The sequence below is a fragment of the Drosophila sechellia genome, unplaced genomic scaffold (assembly GCF_004382195.2).
Source record: "Drosophila sechellia strain sech25 unplaced genomic scaffold, ASM438219v1 U_21, whole genome shotgun sequence".
In the NCBI taxonomy this organism is placed as follows: Eukaryota; Metazoa; Arthropoda; class Insecta; order Diptera; family Drosophilidae; genus Drosophila; species Drosophila sechellia.
Window position 1 is genome coordinate 13,306 of NW_022611150.1, and position 26,863 is coordinate 40,168.

Below are 26,863 nucleotides of genomic sequence, written 5' to 3' on the forward strand. Positions count from 1 at the left end.
GATTCCTTCGCAGCCAGGGGGGCAGGACTTCTTTGGTTTAGGTAGTGGTGGTGCCGGTGCTGGACATGCCTTGTATTTAGAAACTTCATTAATTTTTGGTATATATTGATATTATCTGAGTGAGTTTTCTCGAGTTTTTGGGTTTTTAATTCTTGCTGATATTGCAGCTCTGCTTGTAGCTTTAGGGCTTTCGACCAAACCGGTGGCGTTTGCTGACCGTATATTAGCCACCTTACGTGGGCTATACGTTTATTCAGCTTAGTTTTTAAGCCGCCACGGTGTTTTCCCATACTCAATAAAACTCTACTCACTCAGATTTTTCCTTGGCAATTCCATTCCAGTTTTCCTTTTGATCTTAGTTCTCGACTAAAGCGATGTCCGCACGACTGCCCGATAATCCAATCCAAGTTCCAGTTCCAGCTTGTTTTTTTTTTTGTTACTTTTACTTCAGTCTATTCGTCCAGCGTTGGACGACTGACACGGTCGCCATGTAATATTCCTCCAGTAGTGATAACACAAGTGTGGTTCTTTTTGTTTAAGTGCAGCCGTCTGGCTGACTTAGTTTTTATTAATATTCTTTTCTTATATTTGGTTGAATGGCAGAAATAGTTCTGCCAGTTCAATGTCTCAAGAGTATCTGAATTGTATGTTTTGAATATATTCGAACTTAGGCTAAGCCGCGAAGCTGCGCTGCGCACATCCGCCCTGGGTCTAACTGCGTGCATAGACATAAACATAAACATAGCAACAAAGTGCTGCCATATGTTAATATGCTATTTTATTTAATTGTTCTTAATATTGCATAGGCACATACTACACCATATCATCTAATAATTTTTATAAGCAAAAATTGAGATTAAATGACAAAACTCCAGTCTATATCAAAAACTATAGAATGCCAGAAAGTCAAAAGCCAGAAATTCAAAGGCAAGTTGACAAATTAATAAAAGATGGCATTGTCGAACCATCTATTTCAGAATATAACAGCCCACTTCTCTTGGTACCCAAGAAATCACTGCCTAACTCGGCGGAAAAGAGATGGCGATTAGTCGTCGATTATCGCCAAATCAACAAGAAACTGCTAGCTAGAATAGAAGATATCTTGATCAATTAGGTAGAGCAAAATATTTCTCGTGCCTAGACCTGATGTCAGGATATCATCAAATAGAATTAGACGAAAGGTCAAGAAATATGACATCATTCTCAACTTCAACAGGAGCATACCGCTACACGCGATTACCATTTGGTTTAAAAATAGACCCAAATTCTTTTCAAAGAATGATGACTCTTGCATTTTTAGGCTTAACGCCTTCGCAAGCATTTCTGTATATGGATGATTTAGTCATAAGCTGTTCTGAAAAGTACATGCTTAAAAATCTAACCGACGTTTTCAAATTATGTAGGCAACATAATTTAAAACTACATCCAGAAAAATGCACTTTCTTTATGAAAGAGGTTACTTATTTAGGTCACAAGTGTACTGACAAAGGTATATTGCCAGATGACTCTAAATATGAGGTAATAAAAAAATACCCCAAACCAGTAAACGCAGACGAAGCTAGACGATTCGTGGCATTTTGCAATTATTACAGAAGATTTATTAAGAACTTTTCGGAGAAATCACGTCACTTAACGAGGCTTTGTAAAAAGAATGTTCCATTTGAATGGACAAGCGAATGACATGATGCATTCGAATATCTCAAAAGGGAATTAATGAAACCAACACTCCATCAGTACCAAGATTTCAGCAAACAATTTTGCATATACTATCTCAAGACCATAACGGTCAACAGCTACCAGTGGCATACGCTTCAAGAAGCTTTACAAAAGGCGAAAGTAATAAGTCCACTACAGAGCAGGAGCTAGCAGCTATTCACTGGGCAATAAATCACTTCCGACCATACGTATATGGTAGACATTTCTTAGTACAAAGTGACCATAGGCCACTATCATATCTTTTTTCGATGAGAAACCCCAGTTCAAAATTAACCAGAATGAGACTAGACTTGGAGGAGTTTGAATTCACAGTAGAATATCTCAAGGGGAAAGATAATCATGTTGCAGACGCTTTGCCCCGAATAACCATCGGAGAACTTAAAGCAATTAATAGACAGATACTAAAGGTCACAACAAGATCTACAACAAGACAGAAAAATACCTCCGCAGGTGAAAAATTGCATGAACCAAATAAGAAAGAAAATATAAAAATGCCCAATATCTGTCAGGTAATCAATAACATTGATGCCAAAAAATATGTTATACTCAAGAAAGATAAGCATAAGTGCTTGTTAAAAAGAGGAAAACACATTATAACACGTTTTGATATGACTAATTTTTTTTCTAATGAAATAATCGATTTATATCAATTCTTTCAAAGGTTTAATGAAGAAGCAAGAATAAATAGCATCATTCAAACACAATTGTCACCAAGTGAACAAATCTTCGAATTTGTCACTATAAAGAATTTTAAAGAAAAGGCCAATAAAATACTAAAAAACTTAAAAATAACGCTATTAAACAAGGTGACTAAGATAGATAAAAATGATAAAATAAAAGCAATACTGTCTAAATATTATGATGATCCATCAGAAGGAGGCCATTCAGGAATTTCTAGAACCCTGAGGAAAATAAAAAACTATTATTATTGGCCACAAATGACAAAGGCAATAAGTAAATATGTTAAAACATGTTTAAAATGTAAACAAGCCAAGACAACAAACATACTAAAACACCTTTGACGATAACAGAAACGCCAGCAACAGCATTTGATATAGTTTTGATAGATACCATTGGTCCACTGCCAAGATCAGAAAATGGAAATGAGTATGCTGTTACTATCATTTGCGATTTAACAAAATATTTGGTAACGGTACCTATTCTAAATAAAAGTGCAAAATCAGTTGCTAAGGCTATATTCAAAAATTTTATTTTAAAGTACGGTCCAATGAAAACAATCATAACGGACATGGGAATATTCCGTTCCCATGAACCAAATTATAGACGACCTGTGCAAATATATGAAGATAAAAAACATTACTTCAACTTCAAGTCACAGAACTTTCAACGAGTATGTTCGCTCATATATATCTGTTGACAAAACCGATTGGGATATATGGATACAATATTTTACTTATTGTTTCAACACAACACCATCGGTGGTTCATGAATATTGTCCATATGTGGTAGGATGAACACTCATAAGGCCCACTGTCATATCCCCGTTAGGAATAAGAATATTATTGTTATCTCGCTCTTACTTATAAGCTAGCATTAAGAGATAAGAATGTATACCTAGCTCACTCACAAACGCATACACACTTCAGAGAGCATAAGAAAAGAGGAATATACGCGAGACGCGGCATTCGGTGGCGTGTGCTTAAAGGGAAAAGTCGAATAAAGGCATTGTGAAATTATTTAAAGGATGGAGTACATATATTCATTTTTCGGCGTCCACAACATCAGAAGTGGTCATTACCCACTATGCCTGACACTAAATGGAATCAATTCTCAGTGCTCCAACTAAAGAAGTGGTTGGAAGCTCTTGGACGCCAGACTTCCGGCACAAAAGCGGAACTAATAGTGCGTCTGCAGGCCATTTCCCCAGACACGCGTGGCGATTCACCGCCAAATAACGGATCAGCAGCAGAAGAGGTAAAGGAATTGGATGGAGCTGCAGCCTGGCCAAAGCAGAGAGAGCCACAGGGTGGAGACACACGCACGATCCCGTTCGACGAGCAGTCATTGCAGTCAGAATCCCCGGAGAACCTCGATCTGGAGCAGCTATCGTTGGTGGATGCAGAGAGAGCCACTCTAAAAAAGCTTCGGGACGAGATAGAGGCAAACGTGGCTGTGCTGCAGAGGATCCAAGCGGATATCGACGACGCGAACAAGAGCAAGTCTGCTCATGCTCGCCAGATCAATGACGTCATCGAGAACAACAGCAGCGGAAACCACGGCAATGTTAACATATGCGCTAACAGCACCGACGCCAATGTTAATAGCACCAAGGTGACTATCGCCGCCGATAACATCGATATGGGACATAACAGTGTTGGAAAAGAAACCGCTGGTAGTGTTGTTCAGCACCAGAGTCGAAATGTAAACAAGCTTCTGGAATCTCCTGCAACAACGCTTGCCTTGGAAAAAGAGGTAACGATGGAGTTTGACGGCAGCTTATGTGCGCGCAATTGGGTCACGCAGTTTCAGAACATCGGAAAGATTTACAATTTGGACGACGGATGCATGCACATGCTGCTAATTGCCAAAATAAAAGGAAACGCACAGCGCTGGCTGCACGCAAGCGCCACACGCATCCTAGAATCGACCGACCAGCTGTGCGAACAGTTAATCTTGACATTCGAGGTCAAGATGTCAAAAGGGGAACTGAGGAACGCATTTCAAAAACGCGAATGGCATCCGGATGAGAAATTTGCTGTTTACTTCGAGGAGAAGGTGATGCTGGCCAACGACATCAACATCGATCTAGAGGAGCTCCTGGAAAACATCATTGAAGGAATCCCAGCGCCAGCGTTGCGCGACCAGGCGCGCATACAGTGTTTCTCCGAGCCGATGCAAATTCTGCGGGCTTTCTCGGAAGAGGTTGATGAAACAGTTGATGATGGAAAATGAAACAGTTAATAAGACAGTTAATAAAACAGCCAACGAAGCGAGTAGTATAGTTAGTCAAACTGTTAACGAAGCAGGTAGCAAAACGGTCATCGAAACAGTTATGCCTTTAGCCAACTTCACGACGGATTCCGGACTTTATGCTGCGGTTGTGCCCAGTTATGAAGAAGCTGTTAGAGAAATTTGTAGCATTGATCACTTAGAGGATGAGCAAATGAACTTCATATGCGGCGAAAACAATAACCAAGCCTTAAACAGTCAGTTAAAGGAGATTATTAAACGCAACTACTTAAGCGTTAATAAGCCTACCGAGCCTTTAGTCAAATGCGAAATAAAACTTTCTTTAGAAACGTCAAAACCATTTAGCTGCGCCCCAAGAAGACTTGCCTACTCAGAAAAAGAAAAATTACAAAAACTATTAGATGACTATTTAAAAGAGGGAATTATTCAACCTAGTAAATCAGAATATGCTTCACCAATTGTTTTAGTCAAAAAGAAAACAGGAGACATACGGCTATGTATAGACTTTAGAAAACTGAACAAAGTTTTAATTAAAGACAATTATCCGATACCGCTTATCGATGACCTTTTAGACAAGCTAGTCAACAAAAAATTTTTTTCGAAGCTTGATTTAAAAAACGGTTATTTTCATGTATTTGTTAATAAGGAATCAGTTAAATACACCTCATTTGTTACACCGTTAGGGCAATTCGAATTTCTCAGAATGCCAATGGGCCTAAAAACTGCATCGGCGGTGTTCCAAAGGTTTGTAAACAAAATTTTCGAGGATCTTATAAGGGATAACAAAGTAATTGTATACATGGACGACATCATGATTGCTAGCAAGAACTCGGAGGAGCACTTAGAAACCTTAAAGGAAGTGTTTATCAGATTAGCTCAAAATAAATTGGAATTACGAATGGATAAATGTGAGTTCCTCCAGACAAGTATTAAATATTTAGGATTCATTATAAATTAGGGCATTAGGGCTGATGACAAAGGAATAGATGCCATACAACATTTTCCAGTTCCAGACAAAATACAAGCCGTTTAAAGTTTTCTGGGCTTATGTTCATACTTCCGTAGATTTATAAAAGATTTTTCAACATTAGCGAAACCTTTATATGACCTTTTGAGAAAAGATGAAAAATTTAAATTTGGAGAAAAGGAAATGAGCTGTTTCTCAACTCTTAAGGAAAAGCTGGTGCAGGCACCGGTCTTAGCAATTTATAATTTCAAAGACGAAATAGAACTGCACTGTGATGCAAGTGCTCTTGGTTTCGGTGCGGTGTTATGTCAAAAAATAGAGGATGGAAAATTACACCCAATATTTTATTTTTCAAAGCGAACAACAGTCGCTGAGGCAAAATATCACAGTTTCGAATTGGAAACAATGGCAATTATTCACGCACTGCGAAGATTTAGAATATATTTGTACGGAAAACGCTTTAAAATTATAACTGATTGTATTTCTCTTACTTTGACGCTTAACAAGATTGAACTTAATCCCCGAATAGCTAGATGAGCGTTAGAGCTTCAGAACTACGATTATGAGCTCATACATAGAGAGGGTAAAAGGATGCAGCATGTTGATGCTCTTAGTAGATGCACGAATATTTTGATAGTGGAATCAAATACGTTTGAAGACAATTTAGTAATCTGCCAAGGCAAGGATCAAAAAGTTCAAGAAATCAAGAAACTGCTGAAACAAAATGAACATAAGTTGTTCGAAATGAGAAACGGAATAATTTAATGAAAATGTAACGACGGCAGACTTTTATTTTATGTTCCCACAGACATGGAAGATCATATTCTATATAAATATCACAATGAGATCGGACATATAGGTAGAGACAAAATGTTAGATGTTATTTCTAAATCTTATTGGTTTCCCAATGCCAAAGACAAATGTTTGAGCCATATAGAAAATTGTTTAAAATGTGTTGCGTTCTCCCCTAAGACAGGCAAGGAAGGATTTCTGCACTGCATTCCGAAGGGCAGCAAACCGTTTGAACTAATACATATCGATCATTACGGCCCAGTCGACTCAGGCAGATCCAAAAAACATATTTTTGTTGTCATCGATGTTTTTACGAAGTTCGTACGTTTATACGCCACAAAGACCACTAATACAAAGGAAGTCATTACAGCCCTGAAGGACTATTTTAGAGCATACAGCAAGCCTAAATGCATCATTTCAGATAGGGGAAGTTGTTTTACATCCAAGGAATTTGATGACTTCATGTTAGAGTTCGATGTTAAGCATATGAAGATTGGTTCACCCCAAGCAAACGGACAGGTTGAAAGAGTCAATAGAAGCCTAGGTCCAATGATAGCGAAACTGGTACAACCAGAGAAAGGCATATATTGGGACACGGTAATAGATAAAGTTGAGCACGTCTTAAATAATACACAGCACCGCAGCATCAAACAAACTCCAAGCAGAGTTCTTTTTGGTTTAGAGCAAAGAGGAAAAATAGTAGACGAATTAAAAGAAAAACTAGAGGAATTAAAAAATACTGAAGAAGATAGGGATTTGGTAAAAATTAGAAATGAAGTTGAAAATAATCAAAAAAAGGCTCAAGCGTATAATAAAACGCATTATGACAAGACCGCCAGACAGCCATCAGAATACAAAAAAGGAGATTATGTGATGGTTAAAAATTTCGACAGTACAGCAGGCATCTCTAGAAAATTGATTCCAAAGTGTAAAGGCCCATATGTGATATCTAAAGTATTAAGAAACGACAGATGCTTGTTAATAGACGTAGAAGGTTTTCAGATATCTCGTAACCCATACCAAGGTGTCTGGAGCATCCAAAATATTAAGCATTGGATAGGCAACAAGAAAAATAAACGAAGACACAATTAAACAATAAAAATAATATAATAACAGAAACATATATTTATACATATGTATAAATAAGGTAAAAGAATTCATCATACAAGCAATCTATGTAAACCATGATCAGTGGATCAGCTAGTCAGGACGGCCGGGTTGTGGTAGGATGAACACTCATAAGGCCCACTGTACCATGTAGTAGCACAGTCTCAGGTATGAAGCCCACAGTGGCAGAGAGAAGCATACGATCATATCCCCGTTAGGAATAAGAATATTATTGTTATCTCGCTCTTACTTATAAGCTAGCATTAAGAGATAAGAATGTATACCTAGCTCACTCACAAACGCATACACACTTCAGAGAGCATAAGAAAAGAGGAATATACGCGAGACGCGGCATTCGGTTGCGTGTGCTTAAAGGGAAAAGTCGAATAAAGCCATTGTGAAATTATTTAAAGGATGGAGTACATATATTCATTTTTCGGCGTCCACAACATCAGAAGTGGTCATTACCCACTATGCCTGACACTAAATGGAATCAATTCTCAGTGCTCCAACTAAAGAAGTGGTTGGAAGCTCTTGGACGCCAGACTTCCGGCACAAAAGCGGAACTAATAGTGCGTCTGCAGGCCATTTCCCCAGACACGCGTGGCGATTCACCGCCAAATAACGGATCAGCAGCAGAAGAGGTAAAGGAATTGGATGGAGCTGCAGCCTGGCCAAAGCAGAGAGAGCCACAGGGTGGAGACACACGCACGATCCCGTTCGACGAGCAGTCATTGCAGTCAGAATCCCCGGAGAACCTCGATCTGGAGCAGCTATCGTTGGTGGATGCAGAGAGAGCCACTCTAAAAAAGCTTCGGGACGAGATAGAGGCAAACGTGGCTGTGCTGCAGAGGATCCAAGCGGATATCGACGACGCGAACAAGAGCAAGTCTGCTCATGCTCGCCAGATCAATGACGTCATCGAGAACAACAGCAGCGGAAACCACGGCAATGCTAACATATGCGCTAACAGCACCGACGCCAATGTTAATAGCACCAAGGTGACTATCGCCGCCGATAACATCGATATGGGACATAACAGTGTTGGAAAAGAAACCGCTGGTAGTGTTGTTCAGCACCAGAGTCGAAATGTAAACAAGCTTCTGGAATCTCCTGCAACAACGCTTGCCTTGGAAAAAGAGGTAACGATGGAGTTTGACGGCAGCTTATGTGCGCGCAATTGGGTCACGCAGTTTCAGAACATCGGAAAGATTTACAATTTGGACGACGGATGCATGCACATGCTGCTAATTGCCAAAATAAAAGGAAACGCACAGCGCTGGCTGCACGCAAGCGCCACACGCATCCTAGAATCGACCGACCAGCTGTGCGAACAGTTAATCTTGACATTCGAGGTCAAGATGTCAAAAGGGGAACTGAGGAACGCATTTCAAAAACGCGAATGGCATCCGGATGAGAAATTTGCTGTTTACTTCGAGGAGAAGGTGATGCTGGCCAACGACATCAACATCGATCTAGAGGAGCTCCTGGAAAACATCATTGAAGAAATCCCAGCGCCAGCGTTGCGCGATCAGGCGCGCATACAGTGTTTCTCCGAGCCGATGCAAATTCTGCGGGCTTTCTCGGAAGTCCGTCTGCCGAAGCACAAAACAGGGAGCAGTTCATCAAAGCGCCTTACTGGAGGAGGTGCAGCCAATAAGGACTTACGTTGTGCCAATTGCAACTCCAAAGGGCACTTCGCCAGGGAGTGTCTCAAGCCAAAGAGGGAGCCCGGAGAGCCCGGGAGTCCGACTTCGTCGGACAAAGCCCGGAGCGCAAGAGCGCCAATATCAACAATTATGTAAGACTTGTCAAGATTTTTTTTCACAATAGCTATAAAATCCCATTAACTACAGAATGCCTCATAGACACAGGGAGTCCAATGTCATTTACAAAGTTAAGCAATGTATCCAAGGAAATTAATTTAGAATCCGCTTCAGAAACCTATTTCGGGCTGAATAAAAGCCAACTGACAATACATGGAAAAATCTTATGTTACATTATAAAAGAAAAAGTTTAATGTTATTTTCATTTGAACGTGGTCCCAGACGAGTCTATGAGTCATAATGTAGTTCTTGGACGAAATTTCATGGAAGCGTGCCAGTTGAAACTGGATCCAGACGCCTTGGGAAGGAGAACGGTCAACCCAGTCGATAGTAAAAGATATAGAAAAGCAAATAGTCAAACAGTCAGTTATATTGTTAGTGAAACAGTTAGTGAAACAGTTAGTGAAGCAGTTAGTGAGACAGTTAGCGAAACAGTTAGTGAAACAGTTAGTGAAACAGTTAGTGAAACAGTTAGTGAAACAGTTAGTGAAACAGTTAGTGAAACAGTTAGTGAAACAGTTAGTGAAACAGTTAGTGAGACAGTTAGCGAAACAGTTAGTGAAACAGTTAGTGAAACAGTTAGTGAGACAGTTAGCAAAACAGCTAGTGAAACAGTTAGTGAGACAGTTAGCAAAACAGTTAGTGAGACAGTTAACGAAGAGGTTGATGAAACAGTTAGTCAAATGGATAATGAAACAGTTAATAAGACAGTTAATAAAACAGCCAACGAAGCGAGTAGTATAATTAGTCAAACTGTTAACGAAGCAGGTAGCAAAACGGTCATCGAAACAGTTATGCCTTTAGCCAACTTCACGACGGATTCCGGACTTTATGCTGCGGTTGTGCCCAGTTATGAAGAAGCTGTTAGAGAAATTTGTAGCATTGATCACTTAGAGGATGAGCAAATGAACTTCATATGCGGCGAAAACAATAACCAAGCCTTAAACAGTCAGTTAAAGGAGATTATTAAACGCAACTACTTAAGCGTTAATAAGCCTACCGAGCCTTTAGTCAAATGCGAAATAAAACTTTCTTTAGAAACGTCAAAACCATTTAGCTGCGCCCCAAGAAGACTTGCCTACTCAGAAAAAGAAAAATTACAAAAACTATTAGATGACTATTTAAAAGAGGGAATTATTCAACCTAGTAAATCAGAATATGCTTCACCAATTGTTTTAGTCAAAAAGAAAACAGGAGACATACGGCTATGTATAGACTTTAGAAAACTGAACAAAGTTTTAATTAAAGACAATTATCCGATACCGCTTATCGATGACCTTTTAGACAAGCTAGTCAACAAAAAAGTTTTTTCGAAGCTTGATTTAAAAAACGGTTATTTTCATGTATTCCTTAATAAGTAATCAGTTAAATACACCTCATTTGTTACACCGTTAGGGCAATTCGAATTTCTCAGAATGCCAATGGGCCTAAAAACTGTAAACTAAATTTTCGAGGATCTTATAAGGGATAACAAAGTAATTGTGTACATGGACGACATCATGATTGCTAGCAAGAACTCGGAGGAGCATTTAGAAACCTTAAAGGAAGTGTTTATCAGATTAGCTCAAAATAAATTGGAATTACGAATGGATAAATGTGAGTTCCTCCAGACAAGTATTAAATATTTAGGATTCATTATAAATGGTGAAGGCATTAGGGCTGATGACAAAGGAATAGATGCCATACAGCATTTTCCAGTTCCAGACAAAATACAAGCCGTTCAAAGTTTTCTGGTCTTATGTTCATACTTCCGTAGATTTATAAAAGATTTTTCAACATTAGCGAAACCTTTATATGACCTTTTGAGAAAAGATGAAAAATTTAAATTTGGAGAAAAGGAAATGAGCTGTTGCTCAACTCTTAAGGAAAAGCTGGTGCAGGCACCGGTCTTAGCAATTTATAATTTCAAATACGAAATAGAACTACACTGTGATGCAAGTGCTCTTGGTTTCGGTGCGGTGTTATGTCAAAAAATAGAGGATGGAAAATTACACCCAATATTTTATTTTTCAAAGCGAACAACAGTCGCTGAGGCAAAATATCACAGTTTCGAATTGGAAACAATGGCAATTATTCACGCACTGCGAAGATTTAGAATATATTTGTACGGAAAACGCTTTAAAATTATAATTGATTGTAATTCTCTTACTTTGACGCTTAACAAGATTGAACTTAATCCCCGAATAGCTAGATGGGCGTTAGAGCTCCACAACTACGATTATGAGCTCATACATAGAGAGGGTAAAAGGATGCAGCATGTTGATGCTCTTAGTAGATGCACGAATATTTTGATAGTGGAATCAAATACGTTTGAAGACAATTTAGTAATCTGCCAAGGCAAGGATCAAAAAGTTCAAGAAATCAAGAAACTGCTGGAAAAAAATGAACATAAGTTGTTCGAAATGAGAAACGGAATAATTTATAGAAAATGTAACGACGGCAGACTTTTATTTTATGTTCCCACAGACATGGAAGATCGTATTCTATATAAATATCACAATGAGATCGGACACATGTTAGATGTTATTTCTAAATCTTATTGGTTTCCCAATGCCAAAATGTGTTGCGTTCTCCCCTAAGACAGGCAAGGAAGGATTTCTGCACTGCATTCCGAAGGGCAGCAAACCGTTTGAACTAATACATATCGATCATTACGGCCCAGTCGACTCAGGCAGATCCAAAAAACATATTTTTGTTGTCATCGATGTTTTTACGAAGTTCGTACGTTTATACGCCACAAAGACCACTAATACAAAGGAAGTCATTACAGCCCTGAAGGACTATTTTAGAGCATACAGCAAGCCTAAATGCATCATTTCAGATAGGGGAAGTTGTTTTACATCCAAGGAATTTGATGACTTCATGTTAGAGTTCGATGTTAAGCATATGAAGATTGGTTCACCCCAAGCAAACGGACAGGTTGAAAGAGTCAATAGAAGCCTAGGTCCAATGATGGCGAAACTGGTACAACCAGAGAAAGGCATATATTGGGACACGGTAATAGATAAAGTTGAGCACGTCTTAAATAATACACAGCACCGCAGCATCAAACAAACTCCAAGCAGAGTTCTTTTTGGTTTAGAGCAAAGAGGAAAAATAGTAGACGAATTAAAAGAAAAACTAGAGGAATTAAAAATTACTGAAGAAGATAGGGATTTGGTAAAAATTAGAAATGAAGTTGAAAATAATCAAAAAAAGGCTCAAGCGTATAATAAAACGCATTATGACAAGACCGCCAGACAGCCATCAGAATACAAAAAAGGAGATTATGTGATGGTTAAAAATTTCGACAGTACAGCAGGCATCTCTAGAAAATTGATTCCAAAGTGTAAAGGCCCATATGTGATATCTAAAGTATTAAGAAACGACAGATGCTTGTTAATAGACGTAGAAGGTTTTCAGATATCTCGTAACCCATACCAAGGTGTCTGGAGCATACAAAATATTAAGCATTGGATAGGCAACAAGAAAAATAAACGAAGACACAATTAAACAATAATAATAATATAATAACAGAAACATATATTTATACATATGTATAAATAAGGTAAAAGAATTCATCATACAACTAAGCAATCAATGTAAACCATGATCAGGGGATCAGCTGGTCAGGACGGCCGGGTTGTGGTAGGATGAACACTCATAAGGCCCACTGTACCATGTAGTAGCACAGTCTCAGGTATGAAGCCCACAGTGGCAGAGAGAAGCATACGATCATATCCCCGTTAGGAATAAGAATATTATTGTTATCTCGCTCTTACTTATAAGCTAGCATTAAGAGATAAGAATGTATACCTAGCTCACTCACAAACGCATACACACTTCAGAGAGCATAAGAAAAGAGGAATATACGCGAGACGCGGCATTCGGTTGCGTGTGCTTAAAGGGAAAATTCGAATAAAGGCATTGTGAAATTATTTAAAGGATGGAGTACATATATTCATTTTTCGGCGTCCACAACATCAGAAGTGGTCATTACCCACTATGCCTGACACTAAATGGAATCAATTCTCAGTGCTCCAACTAAAGAAGTGGTTGGAAGCTCTTGGACGCCAGACTTCCGGCACAAAAGCGGAACTAATAGTGCGTCTGCAGGCCATTTCCCCAGAAACGCGTGGCGATTCACCGCCAAATAACGGATCAGCAGCAGAAGAGGTAAAGGAATTGGATGGAGCTGCAGCCTGGCCAAAGCAGAGAGAGCCACAGGGTTGAGACACACGCACGATCCCGTTCGACGAGCAGTCATTGCAGTCAGAATCCCCGGAGAACCTCGATCTGGAGCAGCTATCGTTGGTGGATGCAGAGAGAGCCACTCTAAAAAAGCTTCGGGACGAGATAGAGGCAAACGTGGCTGTGCTGCAGAGGATCCAAGCGGATATCGACGACGCGAACAAGAGCAAGTCTGCTCATGCTCGCCAGATCAATGACGTCATCGAGAACAACAGCAGCGGAAACCACGGCAATGTTAACATATGCGCTAACAGCACCGACGCCAATGTTAATAGCACCAAGGTGACTATCGCCGCCGATAACATCGATATGGGACATAACAGTGTTGGAAAAGAAACCGCTGGTAGTGTTGTTCAGCACCAGAGTCGAAATGTAAACAAGCTTCTGGAATCTCCTGCAACAACGCTTGCCTTGGCAAAAGAGGTAACGATGGAGTTTGACGGCAGCTTATGTGCGCGCAATTGGGTCACGCAGTTTCAGAACATCGGAAAGATTTACAATTTGGACGACGGATGCATGCAGATGCTGCTAATTGCCAAAATAAAAGGAAACGCACAGCGCTGGCTGCACGCAAGCGCCACACGCATCCTAGAATCGACCGACCAGCTGTGCGAACAGTTAATCTTGACATTCGAGGTCAAGATGTCAAAAGGGGAACTGAGGAACGCATTTCAAAAACGCGAATGGCATCCGGATGAGAAATTTGCTGTTTACTTCGAGGAGAAGGTGATGCTGGCCAACGACATCAACATCGATCTAGAGGAGCTCCTGGAAAACATCATTGAAGAAATCCCAGCGCCAGCGTTGCGCGATCAGGCGCGCATACAGTGTTTCTCCGAGCCGATGCAAATTCTGCGGGCTTTCTCGGAAGTCCGTCTGCCGAAGCACAAAACAGGGAGCAGTTCATCAAAGCGCCTTACTGGAGGAGGTGCAGCCAATAAGGACTTACGTTGTGCCAATTGCAACTCCAAAGGGCACTTCGCCAGGGAGTGTCTCAAGCCAAAGAGGGAGCCCGGAGAGCCCGGGAGTCCGACTTCGTCGGACAAAGCCCGGAGCGCAAGAGCGCCAATATCAACAATTATGTAAGACTTGTCAAGATTTTTTTTCACAATAGCTATAAAATCCCATTAACTACAGAATGCCTCATAGACACAGGGAGTCCAATGTCATTTACAAAGTTAAGCAATGTATCCAAGGAAATTAATTTAGAATCCGCTTCAGAAACCTATTTCGGGCTGAATAAAAGCCAACTGACAATACATGGAAAAATCTTATGTTACATTATAAAAGAAAAAGTTTAATGTTATTTTCATTTGAACGTGGTCCCAGACGAGTCTATGAGTCATAATGTAGTTCTTGGACGAAATTTCATGGAAGCGTGCCAGTTGAAACTGGATCCAGACGCCTTGGGAAGGAGAACGGTCAACCCAGTCGATAGTAAAAGATATAGAAAAGCAAATAGTCAAACAGTCAGTTATATTGTTAGTGAAACAGTTAGTGAAACAGTTAGTGAAGCAGTTAGTGAGACAGTTAGCGAAACAGTTAGTGAAACAGTTAGTGAAACAGTTAGTGAAACAGTTAGTGAAACAGTTAGTGAGACAGTTAGCGAAACAGTTAGTGAGACAGTTAGCGAAACAGTTAGTGAAACAGTTAGTGAAACAGTTAGTGAAACAGTTAGTGAAACAGTTAGTGAAACAGTTAGTGAAACAGTTAGTGAAACAGTTAGTGAGACAGTTAGCGAAACAGTTAGTGAAACAGTTAGTGAAACAGTTAGTGAGACAGTTAGCAAAACTGTTAGTGAAACAGTTAGTGAGACAGTTAGCAAAAAAGTTAGTGAGACAGTTAACGAAGAGGTTGATGAAACAGTTAGTCAAATGGATAATGAAACAGTTAATAAGACAGTTAATAAAACAGCCAACGAAGCGAGTAGTATAGTTAGTCAAACTGTTAACGAAGCAGGTAGCAAAACGGTCATCGAAACAGTTATGCCTTTAGCCAACTTCACGACGGATTCCGGACTTTATGCTGCGGTTGTGCCCAGTTATGAAGAAGCTGTTAGAGAAATTTGTAGCATTGATCACTTAGAGGATGAGCAAATGAACTTCATATGCGGCGAAAACAATAACCAAGCCTTAAACAGTCAGTTAAAGGAGATTATTAAACGCAACTACTTAAGCGTTAATAAGCATACCGAGCCTTTAGTCAAATGCGAAATAAAACTTTGTTTAGAAACGTCAAAACCATTTAGCTGCGCCCCAAGAAGACTTGCCTACTCAGAAAAAGAAAAATTACAAAAACTATTAGATGACTATTTAAAAGAGGGAATTATTCAACCTAGTAAATCAGAATATGCTTCACCAATTGTTTTAGTCAAAAAGAAAACAGGAGACATACGGCTATGTATAGACTTTAGAAAACTGAACAAAGTTTTAATTAAAGACAATTATCCGATACCGCTTATCGATGACCTTTTAGACAAGCTAGTCAACAAAAAAGTTTTTTCGAAGCTTGATTTAAAAAACGGTTATTTTCATGTATTCCTTAATAAGTAATCAGTTAAATACACCTCATTTGTTACACCGTTAGGGCAATTCGAATTTCTCAGAATGCCAATGGGCCTAAAAACTGTAAACTAAATTTTCGAGGATCTTATAAGGGATAACAAAGTAATTGTGTACATGGACGACATCATGATTGCTAGCAAGAACTCGGAGGAGCATTTAGAAACCTTAAAGGAAGTGTTTATCAGATTAGCTCAAAATAAATTGGAATTACGAATGGATAAATGTGAGTTCCTCCAGACAAGTATTAAATATTTAGGATTCATTATAAATGGTGAAGGCATTAGGGCTGATGACAAAGGAATAGATGCCATACAGCATTTTCCAGTTCCAGACAAAATACAAGCCGTTCAAAGTTTTCTGGTCTTATGTTCATACTTCCGTAGATTTATAAAAGATTTTTCAACATTAGCGAAACCTTTATATGACCTTTTGAGAAAAGATGAAAAATTTAAATTTGGAGAAAAGGAAATGAGCTGTTGCTCAACTCTTAAGGAAAAGCTGGTGCAGGCACCGGTCTTAGCAATTTATAATTTCAAATACGAAATAGAACTACACTGTGATGCAAGTGCTCTTGGTTTCGGTGCGGTGTTATGTCAAAAAATAGAGGATGGAAAATTACACCCAATATTTTATTTTTCAAAGCGAACAACAGTCGCTGAGTCAAAATATCACAGTTTCGAATTGGAAACAATGGCAATTATTCACGCACTGCGAAGATTTAGAATATATTTGTACGGAAAACGCTTTAAAATTATAATTGATTGTAATTCTCTTACTTTGACGCTTAACAAGATTGAACTTAATCCCCGAATAGCTAGATGGGCGTTAGAGCTCCACAACTACGATTATGAGCTCATACATAGAGAGGGTAAAAGGATGCAGCATGTTGATGCTCTTAGTAGATGCACGAATATTTTGATAGTGGAATCAAATACGTTTGAAGACAATTTAGTAATCTGCCAAGGCAAGGATCAAAAAGTTCAAGAAATCAAGAAACTGCTGGAAAAAAATGAACATAAGTTGTTCGAAATGAGAAACGGAATAATTTATAGAAAATGTAACGACGGCAGACTTTTATTTTATGTTCCCACAGACATGGAAGATCGTATTCTATATAAATATCACAATGAGATCGGACACATGTTAGATGTTATTTCTAAATCTTATTGGTTTCCCAATGCCAAAATGTGTTGCATTCTCCCCTAAGACAGGCAAGGAAGGATTTCTGCACTGCATTCCGAAGGGCAGCAAACCGTTTGAACTAATACATATCGATCATTACGGCCCAGTCGACTCAGGCAGATCCAAAAAACATATTTTTGTTGTGATCGATGTTTTTACGAAGTTCGTACGTTTATACGCCACAAAGACCACTAATACAAAGGAAGTCATTACAGCCCTGAAGGACTATTTTAGAGCATACAGCAAGCCTAAATGCATCATTTCAGATAGGGGAAGTTGTTTTACATCCAAGGAATTTGATGACTTCATGTTAGAGTTCGATGTTAAGCATATGAAGATTGGTTCACCCCAAGCAAACGGACAGGTTGAAAGAGTCAATAGAAGCCTAGGTCCAATGATGGCGAAACTGGTACAACCAGAGAAAGGCATATATTGGGACACGGTAATAGATAAAGTTGAGCACGTCTTAAATAATACACAGCACCGCAGCATCAAACAAACTCCAAGCAGAGTTCTTTTTGGTTTAGAGCAAAGAGGAAAAATTGTAGACGAATTAAAAGAAAAACTAGAGGAATTAAAAAATACTGAAGAAGATAGGGATTTGGTAAAAATTAGAAATGAAGTTGAAAATAATCAAAAAAAAGGCTCAAGCGTATAATAAAACGCATTATGACAAGACCGCCAGACAGCCATCAGAATACAAAAAAGGAGATTATGTGATGGTTAAAAATTTCGACAGTACAGCAGGCATCTCTAGAAAATTGATTCCAAAGTGTAAAGGCCCATATGTGATATCTAAAGTATTAAGAAACGACAGATGCTTGTTAATAGACGTAGAAGGTTTTCAGATATCTCGTAACCCATACCAAGGTGTCTGGAGCATCCAAAATATTAAGCATTGGATAGGCAACAAGAAAAATAAACGAAGACACAATTAAACAATAATAATAATATAATAACAGAAACATATATTTATACATATGTATAAATAAGGTAAAAGAATTCATCATACAACTAAGCAATCAATGTAAACCATGATCAGGGGATCAGCTAGTCAGGACGGCCGGGTTGTGGTAGGATGAACACTCATAAGGCCCACTGTACCATGTAGTAGCACAGTCTCAGGTATGAAGCCCACAGTGGCAGAGAGAAGCATACGATCATATCCCCGTTAGGAATAAGAATATTATTGTTATCTCGCTCTTACTTATAAGCTAGCATTAAGAGATAAGAATGTATACCTAGCTCACTCACAAACGCATACACACTTCAGAGAGCATAAGAAAAGAGGAATATACGCGAGACGCGGCATTCGGTTGCGTGTGCTTAAAGGGAAAATTCGAATAAAGGCATTGTGAAATTATTTAAAGGATGGAGTACATATATTCATTTTTCGGCGTCCACAACATCAGAAGTGGTCATTACCCACTATGCCTGACACTAAATGGAATCAATTCTCAGTGCTCCAACTAAAGAAGTGGTTGGAAGCTCTTGGACGTCAGACTTCCGGCACAAAAGCGGAACTAATAGTGCGTCTGCAGGCCATTTCCCCAGAAACGCGTGGCGATTCACCGCCAAATAACGGATCAGCAGCAGAAGAGGTAAAGGAATTGGATGGAGCTGCAGCCTGGCCAAAGCAGAGAGAGCCACAGGGTTGAGACACACGCACGATCCCGTTCGACGAGCAGTCATTGCAGTCAGAATCCCCGGAGAACCTCGATCTGGAGCAGCTATCGTTGGTGGATGCAGAGAGAGCCACTCTAAAAAAGCTTCGGGACGAGATAGAGGCAAACGTGGCTGTGCTGCAGAGGATCCAAGCGGATATCGACGACGCGAACAAGAGCAAGTCTGCTCATGCTCGCCAGATCAATGACGTCATCGAGAACAACAGCAGCGGAAACCACGGCAATGTTAACATATGCGCTAACAGCACCGACGCCAATGTTAATAGCACCAAGGTGACTATCGCCGCCGATAACATCGATATGGGACATAACAGTGTTGGAAAAGAAACCGCTGGTAGTGTTGTTCAGCACCAGAGTCGAAATGTAAACAAGCTTCTGGAATCTCCTGCAACAACGCTTGCCTTGGCAAAAGAGGTAACGATGGAGTTTGACGGCAGCTTATGTGCGCGCAATTGGGTCACGCAGTTTCAGAACATCGGAAAGATTTACAATTTGGACGACGGATGCATGCACATGCTGCTAATTGCCAAAATAAAAGGAAACGCACAGCGCTGGCTGCACGCAAGCGCCACACGCATCCTAGAATCGACCGACCAGCTGTGCGAACAGTTAATCTTGACATTCGAGGTCAAGATGTCAAAAGGGGAACTGAGGAACGCATTTCAAAAACGCGAATGGCATCCGGATGAGAAATTTGCTGTTTACTTCGAGGAGAAGGTGATGCTGGCCAACGACATCAACATCGATCTAGAGGAGCTCCTGGAAAACATCATTGAAGAAATCCCAGCGCCAGCGTTGCGCGATCAGGCGCGCATACAGTGTTTCTCCGAGCCGATGCAAATTCTGCGGGCTTTCTCGGAAGTCCGTCTGCCGAAGCACAAAACAGGGAGCAGTTCATCAAAGCGCCTTACTGGAGGAGGTGCAGCCAATAAGGACTTACGTTGTGCCAATTGCAACTCCAAAGGGCACTTCGCCAGGGAGTGTCTCAAGCCAAAGAGGGAGCCCGGAGAGCCCGGGAGTCCGACTTCGTCGGACAAAGCCCGGAGCGCAAGAGCGCCAATATCAACAATTATGTAAGACTTGTCAAGATTTTTTTTCACAATAGCTATAAAATCCCATTAACTACAGAATGCCTCATAGACACAGGGAGTCCAATGTCATTTACAAAGTTAAGCAATGTATCCAAGGAAATTAATTTAGAATCCGCTTCAGAAACCTATTTCGGGCTGAATAAAAGCCAACTGACAATACATGGAAAAATCTTATGTTACATTATAAAAGAAAAAGTTAAATGTTATTTTCATTTGAACGTGGTCCCAGACGAGTCTATGAGTCATAATGTAGTTCTTGGACGAAATTTCATGGAAGCGTGCCAGTTGAAACTGGATCCAGACGCCTTGGGAAGGAGAACGGTCAACCCAGTCGATAGTAAAAGATATAGAAAAGCAAATAGTCAAACAGTCAGTTATATTGTTAGTGAAACAGTTAGTGAAACAGTTAGTGAAGCAGTTAGTGAGACAGTTAGCGAAACAGTTAGTGAAACAGTTAGTGAGACAGTTAGCGAAACAGTTAGTGAAACAGTTAGTGAAACAGTTAGTGAGACAGTTAGCAAAACAGTTAGTGAAACAGTTAGTGAGACAGTTAGCAAAACAGTTAGTGAGACAGTTAACGAAGAGGTTGATGAAACAGTTAGTCAAATGGATAATGAAACAGTTAATAAGACAGTTAATAAAACAGCCAACGAAGCGAGTAGTATAGTTAGTCAAACTGTTAACGAAGCAGGTAGCAAAACGGTCATCGAAACAGTTATGCCTTTAGCCAACTTCACGACGGATTCCGGACTTTATGCTGCGGTTGTGCCCAGTTATGAAGAAGCTGTTAGAGAAATTTGTAGCATTGATCACTTAGAGGATGAGCAAATGAACTTCATATGCGGCGAAAACAATAACCAAGCCTTAAACAGTCAGTTAAAGGAGATTATTAAACGCAACTACTTAAGCGTTAATAAGCCTACCGAGCCTTTAGTCAAATGCGAAATAAAACTTTGTTTAGAAACGCCAAAACCATTTAGCTGCGCCCCAAGAAGACTTGCCTACTCAGAAAAAGAAAAATTACAAAAACTATTAGATGACTATTTAAAAGAGGGAATTATTCAACCTAGTAAATCAGAATATGCTTCACCAATTGTTTTAGTCAAAAAGAAAACAGGAGACATACGGAAATGTATAAACTTTAGAAAACTGAACAAAGTTTTAATTATCCAATACCGCTTATCGATGACCTTTTAGACAAGCTAGTCAACTAAAAAGTTTTTTCGAAGCTTTATTTAAAAAACGGTTATTTTCATGTATTTGTTAATAAGGAATCAGTTAAATACACCTCATTTGTTACACCGTTAGGGCAATTCGAATTTCTCAGAATGCCAATGGGCCTAAAAACTGCATCGGCGGTGTTCCAAAGGTTTGTAAACAAAATTTTCGAGGATCTTATAAGGGATAACAAAGTAATTGTATACATGGACGACATCATGATTGCTAGCAAGAACTCGGAGGAGCATTTAGAAACCTTAAAGGAAGTGTTTATCAGATTAGCTCAAAATAAATTGGAATTACGAATGGATAAATGTGAGTTCCTCCAGACAAGTATTAAATATTTAGGATTCATTATAAATGGTGAAGGCATTAGGGCTGATGACAAAGGAATAGATGCCATACAACATTTTCCAGTTCCAGACAAAATACAAGCCGTTCAAAGTTTTCTGGGCTTATGTTCATACTTCCGTAGATTTATAAAAGATTTTTCAACATTAGCGAAACCTTTATATGACCTTTTGAGAAAAGATGAAAAATTTAAATTTGGAGAAAAGGAAATGAGCTGTTTCTCAACTCTTAAGGAAAAGCTGGTGCAGGCACCGGTCTTAGCAATTTATAATTTCAAAGACGACATAGAACTGCACTGTGATGCAAGTGCTCTTGGTTTCTGTGCGGTGTTATGCCAAAAAAAAGAGGATGGAAAATTACACCCAATATTTTATTTTTCAAAGCGAACAACAGTCGCTGAGGCAAAATATCACAGTTTCGAATTGGAAACAATGGCAATTATTCACGCACTGCGAAGATTTAGAATATATTTGTACGTAAAACGCTTTAAAATTATAACTGATTGTATTTCTCTTACTTTGACGCTTACCAAGATTGAACTTAATCCCCGAATAGCTAGATGAGCGTTAGAGCTTCAGAACAACGATTATGAGCTCATACATAGAGAGGGTAAAAGGATGCAGCATGTTGATGCTCTTAGTAGATGCACGAATATTTTGATAGTGGAATCAAATACGTTTGAAGACAATTTAGTAATCTGCCAAGGCAAGGATCAAAAAGTTCAAGAAATCAAGAAACTGCTGAAAAAAAATGAACATAAGTTGTTCGAAATGAGAAACGGAATAATTTATAGAAAATGTAACGACGGCAGACTTTTATTTTATGTTCCCACAGACATGGAAGATCATATTCTATATAAATATCACAATGAGATCGGACACATAGGTAGAGACAAAATGTTAGATGTTATTTCTAAATTTTATTGGTTTCCCAATGCCAAAGACAAATGTTTGAGCCATATAGAAAATTGTTTAAAATGTGTTGCGTTCTCCCCTAAGACAGGCAAGGAAGGATTTCTGCCGTTTGAACTAATACATATCGATCATTACGGCCCAGTCGACTCAGGCAGATCCAAAAAACATATTTTTGAAAGAGTCAATAGAAGCCTAGGTCCAATGATAGCGAAACTGGTACAACCAGAGAAAGGCATATATTGGGACACGGTAATAGATAAAGTTGAGCACGTCTTAAATAATACACAGCACCGCAGCATCAAAAAAACTCCAAGCAGAGTTCTTTTTGGTTTAGAGCAAAGAGGAAAAATAGTAGACGAATTAAAAGAAAAACTAGAGGAATTAGAAAATACTGAAGAAGATAGGGATTTGGTAAAAATTAGAAATGAAGTTGAAAAGGCTCAAGCGTATAATAAAACGCATTATGACAAGACCGCCAGACAGCCATCAGAATACAAAAAAAGGAGATTATGTGATGGTTAAAAATTTCGACAGTACAGCAGGCATCTCTAGAAAATTGATTCCAAAGTGTAAAGGCCCATATGTGATATCTAAAGTATTAAGAAACGACAGATTCTTGTTAAAAGACGTAGAAGGTTTTCAGATATCTCGTAACCCATACCAAGGTGTCTGGAGCATCCAAAATATTAAGCATTGGATAGGCAACAAGAAAAATAAACGAAGACACAATTAAACAATAATAATAATATAATAACAGATTAATATAGTATGTACATATGTATAAATAAGGTAAAAGAATTCATCATACAACTAAGCAATCAATGTAAACCATGATCAGGGGATCAGCTAGTCAGGACGGCCGAGTTGTGGTAGGTTCATCCTACTCATCCTACTCATAAGGCCCACTGTACCATGTAGTAGCACAGTCTTAGCAAAGACACTAGAATAACAAGATGCGTAACGGCCATACATTCGTTTGGCACTATGCAGCCACTTTTTTGGTGAAGGCCAAATTTGCTCTCTTTCCGCTCGCTCACGCTGAGAGCATAAGAAATCTAAAAATAGAATTTGCTTGCTTGTGTGAGTAAAAACAAGAGACGAGAACGCGTATATGTGTGCGTGTTGTGCTAGAAGACGATTTTCGGGCCGAAATCAATTCTGATCGAAGAAACGAATTTACATATTTGGAGTTGTGGCCAATTTCGTAGCAATAAGATGAAATAAAATAAAAATTCCCTGACAATTATAATTTTAAAGTTTTTTATATTCGTTTGTTAAAATCGCCGCTCGAATTAGCTACCGTTTACATATTTATATTTTATTCTTATTTTATTTATATTATGTTATATTAATTAATTATTTGTAATATATGTAATATTCGGTACCCAGGGAACACCACGGGGAGGCCATTAGAATTGTAATGGGGTCCTATATTAATTAGGCCTTCGAGTCGACTTGAAATATTTTAATGTATAACATTAAAACATTTCCATGTTCCCTAATTAAGTTATTTTTCTAACTATTGTTTTTTTTTTTTTATATTTTGAGTCCAGTTTTCAGTCGCCAATTATTTAAATATAAATTTTTTTATTTATGAGATAGAATGCTGAGCTTAGCTTGCTTTTTTTGTTTATCAGCTATCATCACAGTCCACTTGCAATGCTTAAAGTAGTAAAGAGTAGTTTTTCTCATGTATGAAAAGCTCTGATGGAACTGTTAAATGCTCGGTTTCTTTTAAAATTACCGATCTGCATTTATCGCAACTTAAATAATAAAAATGGTTCATTTACATACATCATATTAAGTCAAATGACTTAATAAGTATACTAAATAATTAAAGCAAATACAAAGGAAATTATTATAACTACTGTAATTTGAAACATAAATTTTCCAAAAAGAAGACGTAACATTGAGAAATAAATATTTCATAAAAATAATAATTTTTTTTAATTTCATAAAAAAATATGATGACGAACTATTATTTTTATTAATGGCAGATAATTCAACGTCGGCGTGCTCAGGATTCTTTGATCCCAAGCTATGTAAACTGACTACAGCAATAACCGTTTCGGTTTTAAATACCTTTTGCCTTTCAAATTTTTTTAATGGAACAATATTTTTTTCCTCAATTAAACACAAATCGTTTTTATCCTCGTCAAAATATTCGAGTTTCTCTTTATTTCCCTTATACTCCTTTTCTCCTCCTTTCTCCTTTTCCTTTCTCGATATCCAATTTAGCTCCAATCTGTCTTAACAGATTGAATCCAATTAATAGATTATATGAGCATTCCTCTGTAGGGTGCTGATCTAAAAAATGGCTCTCGTTGATATTATTTACCCTCATTCTTTTTTGAGCTGGCTGGTGAGAGTTCCCGTTGATTCCTGTTTTATCGCGGGGTGTGTTTCAACTGATTTGTCTGACCTGCACTTGTGTTGGGTTTTTGCGCTGGGTATTGGTTATAATTATTTCCTTGGAAATTATTAGTAAAATTGTGTCGGTTATTATTATAATTCCACTAGCTGTTATTATTCCTAGGACGATAATAGTTTTTATACGAATGATTTTGAACTCGTATGGAGCTGTCTACTTCCATAGGTTCTGGTGGTGCTTGAACTTTGGAATTATAATTAAAATTCAAATTGTTATTCGCTCCCAACTTTCCGTTTAGCGGCCAATTATTATTTATTCTATTTGGTGTATTATTATTCTGTCTAGATGCAAATCTAAGGTTGATTTCTTAATTTTATTTTCATTCCTAAATCCATTATACCTATTTGCAAATTGAGCTCTAAAGTTTTTAGACTCTAATTCCTGACACTTTGCCAAAGCATTTGGAACGTCTGGTGGGTTAATAGAGAATAGTGTTTCTGAGATTGAACCGTTTAATCCAGAAATAAAAATTCTTAGAGCGTTGCTCCTAATTGTTTTATTTGTTTCTTCGGTTATAACGCTGTCTTTTCCATAAGTCATTATAGTTTTATTTATGAGTAACTTCATTTTCTTGTTTACTTCGTTGTAAAATTCTGTAATGGTCATGCGTCCCTGTCTACGGATGCTTAATTCTGATTCGAGTATATGGATTGGTCTTTTATCGTTATAAATAAAATCCAATCTGGAAAGAATTGCTTGAAAGTTTAAAACGGTACCATAGTTGGTTAGAGCATCGTGTGCTGCTCCCATGATTTTATTACGAAGAATTGTTAAAGCGATAAAATATTGTTCAATTTCAATTTTATATAGACTCATTGCGGTTTCTGACTCTTCTCTCTAGCCTACATATTGGGTTATTTCACCTGTGAACTTTGGTAAAGATTTAACTACCTCTAATGTTGTTTCGCATTTTATGGTTCGGTCAATTGTTTGGATCTTATAGTCTTCCACTTCATTTTTGTTAGCGTTTAACTGCCCTTCTATTCCTTCAGTTTTTCTGGTCACTTCACTCAACTGTACAATACCTCTCCCCTTCTAAAATGACGCGTCCCCCTTAATTATTAATTTCGTTTAAATGCTCATTAAATTCTGTTAAAAATTCTACCTCATTATTTGGTTTTCCTAGTTCTGGCCGAATTTGTTTGGTTACAAATATGTAATATTTGAATTTTATTATTAATATAGTTATGAAATAACAAATGATTAAAATTAATATTTTACAATTGTAAATTTCAATAAATGGGTTTAAAATATTAATGTTGCCAAGAGAAAGTTCTGAATTGTTGGATTTTATATATTCTGATATTTCCAGGTTTTTAAAGTAGTTTGTAGTTATGAACTCAAGTATTTTATTTCCTGAATTGATGTATAAAATATTATTTATTGTAGTTGTGCCGTTAAATGTATATGAAATAAATGTATATAAATAAAATATGACCCGTTTAAATGAGAATCGTTCACAATATTATTTCCATTTATTAGAATGGCACCTTCTTGAATGGTATCTATATTTTTAAATTTTTCTAGAATTTTAGTGCAAATTGATTTTTCTCCATTTAGTAATCAGGTGAAACAAGTCTTATCGTTACTTATAATACAATAGCTGCTAAAAAGTTCATTCTTAAAATTAGATATTTAGATATTTCGACCTGATTACTTATTAGTAATTTCCATCATTATGTGAAATGGACCTGGCATAGTAAATTTCGCATCTGTTTGTTATAACGGGGTATTTTATCTGAGTTCGATTATTCTAAATCGCTGTTAGTAATATTATGTATTTTTATTCGAGTTAACGCGTCAGCTACGATATTAAATGTTCCGGGTTTATATATTATTTTCGGGGTGAAACTTTCTA

The 26,863-nt window shown here is 38.2% G+C and overlaps 3 long non-coding RNA genes across 3 annotated transcripts; all 3 read left to right on the plus strand.

Moving 5' to 3' along the window:
• Positions 1-9,282: 9,282 nt before the first annotated feature.
• Positions 9,283-9,527, plus strand: LOC116802730. Its single transcript, XR_004363099.1, has 2 exons — positions 9,283-9,314; positions 9,370-9,527. It is a non-coding gene; the product is annotated as an uncharacterized LOC116802730 (long non-coding RNA).
• Positions 9,528-14,619: 5,092 nt separating this feature from the next.
• LOC116802731 lies at positions 14,620-14,864 on the plus strand. Its single transcript, XR_004363101.1, has 2 exons — positions 14,620-14,651; positions 14,707-14,864. It is a non-coding gene; the product is annotated as an uncharacterized LOC116802731 (long non-coding RNA).
• A 5,177-nt stretch (positions 14,865-20,041) lies between these two features.
• Positions 20,042-20,307, plus strand: LOC116802729. Its single transcript, XR_004363098.1, has 2 exons — positions 20,042-20,073; positions 20,129-20,307. It is a non-coding gene; the product is annotated as an uncharacterized LOC116802729 (long non-coding RNA).
• The last annotated feature ends 6,556 nt before the right edge of the window (positions 20,308-26,863 follow it).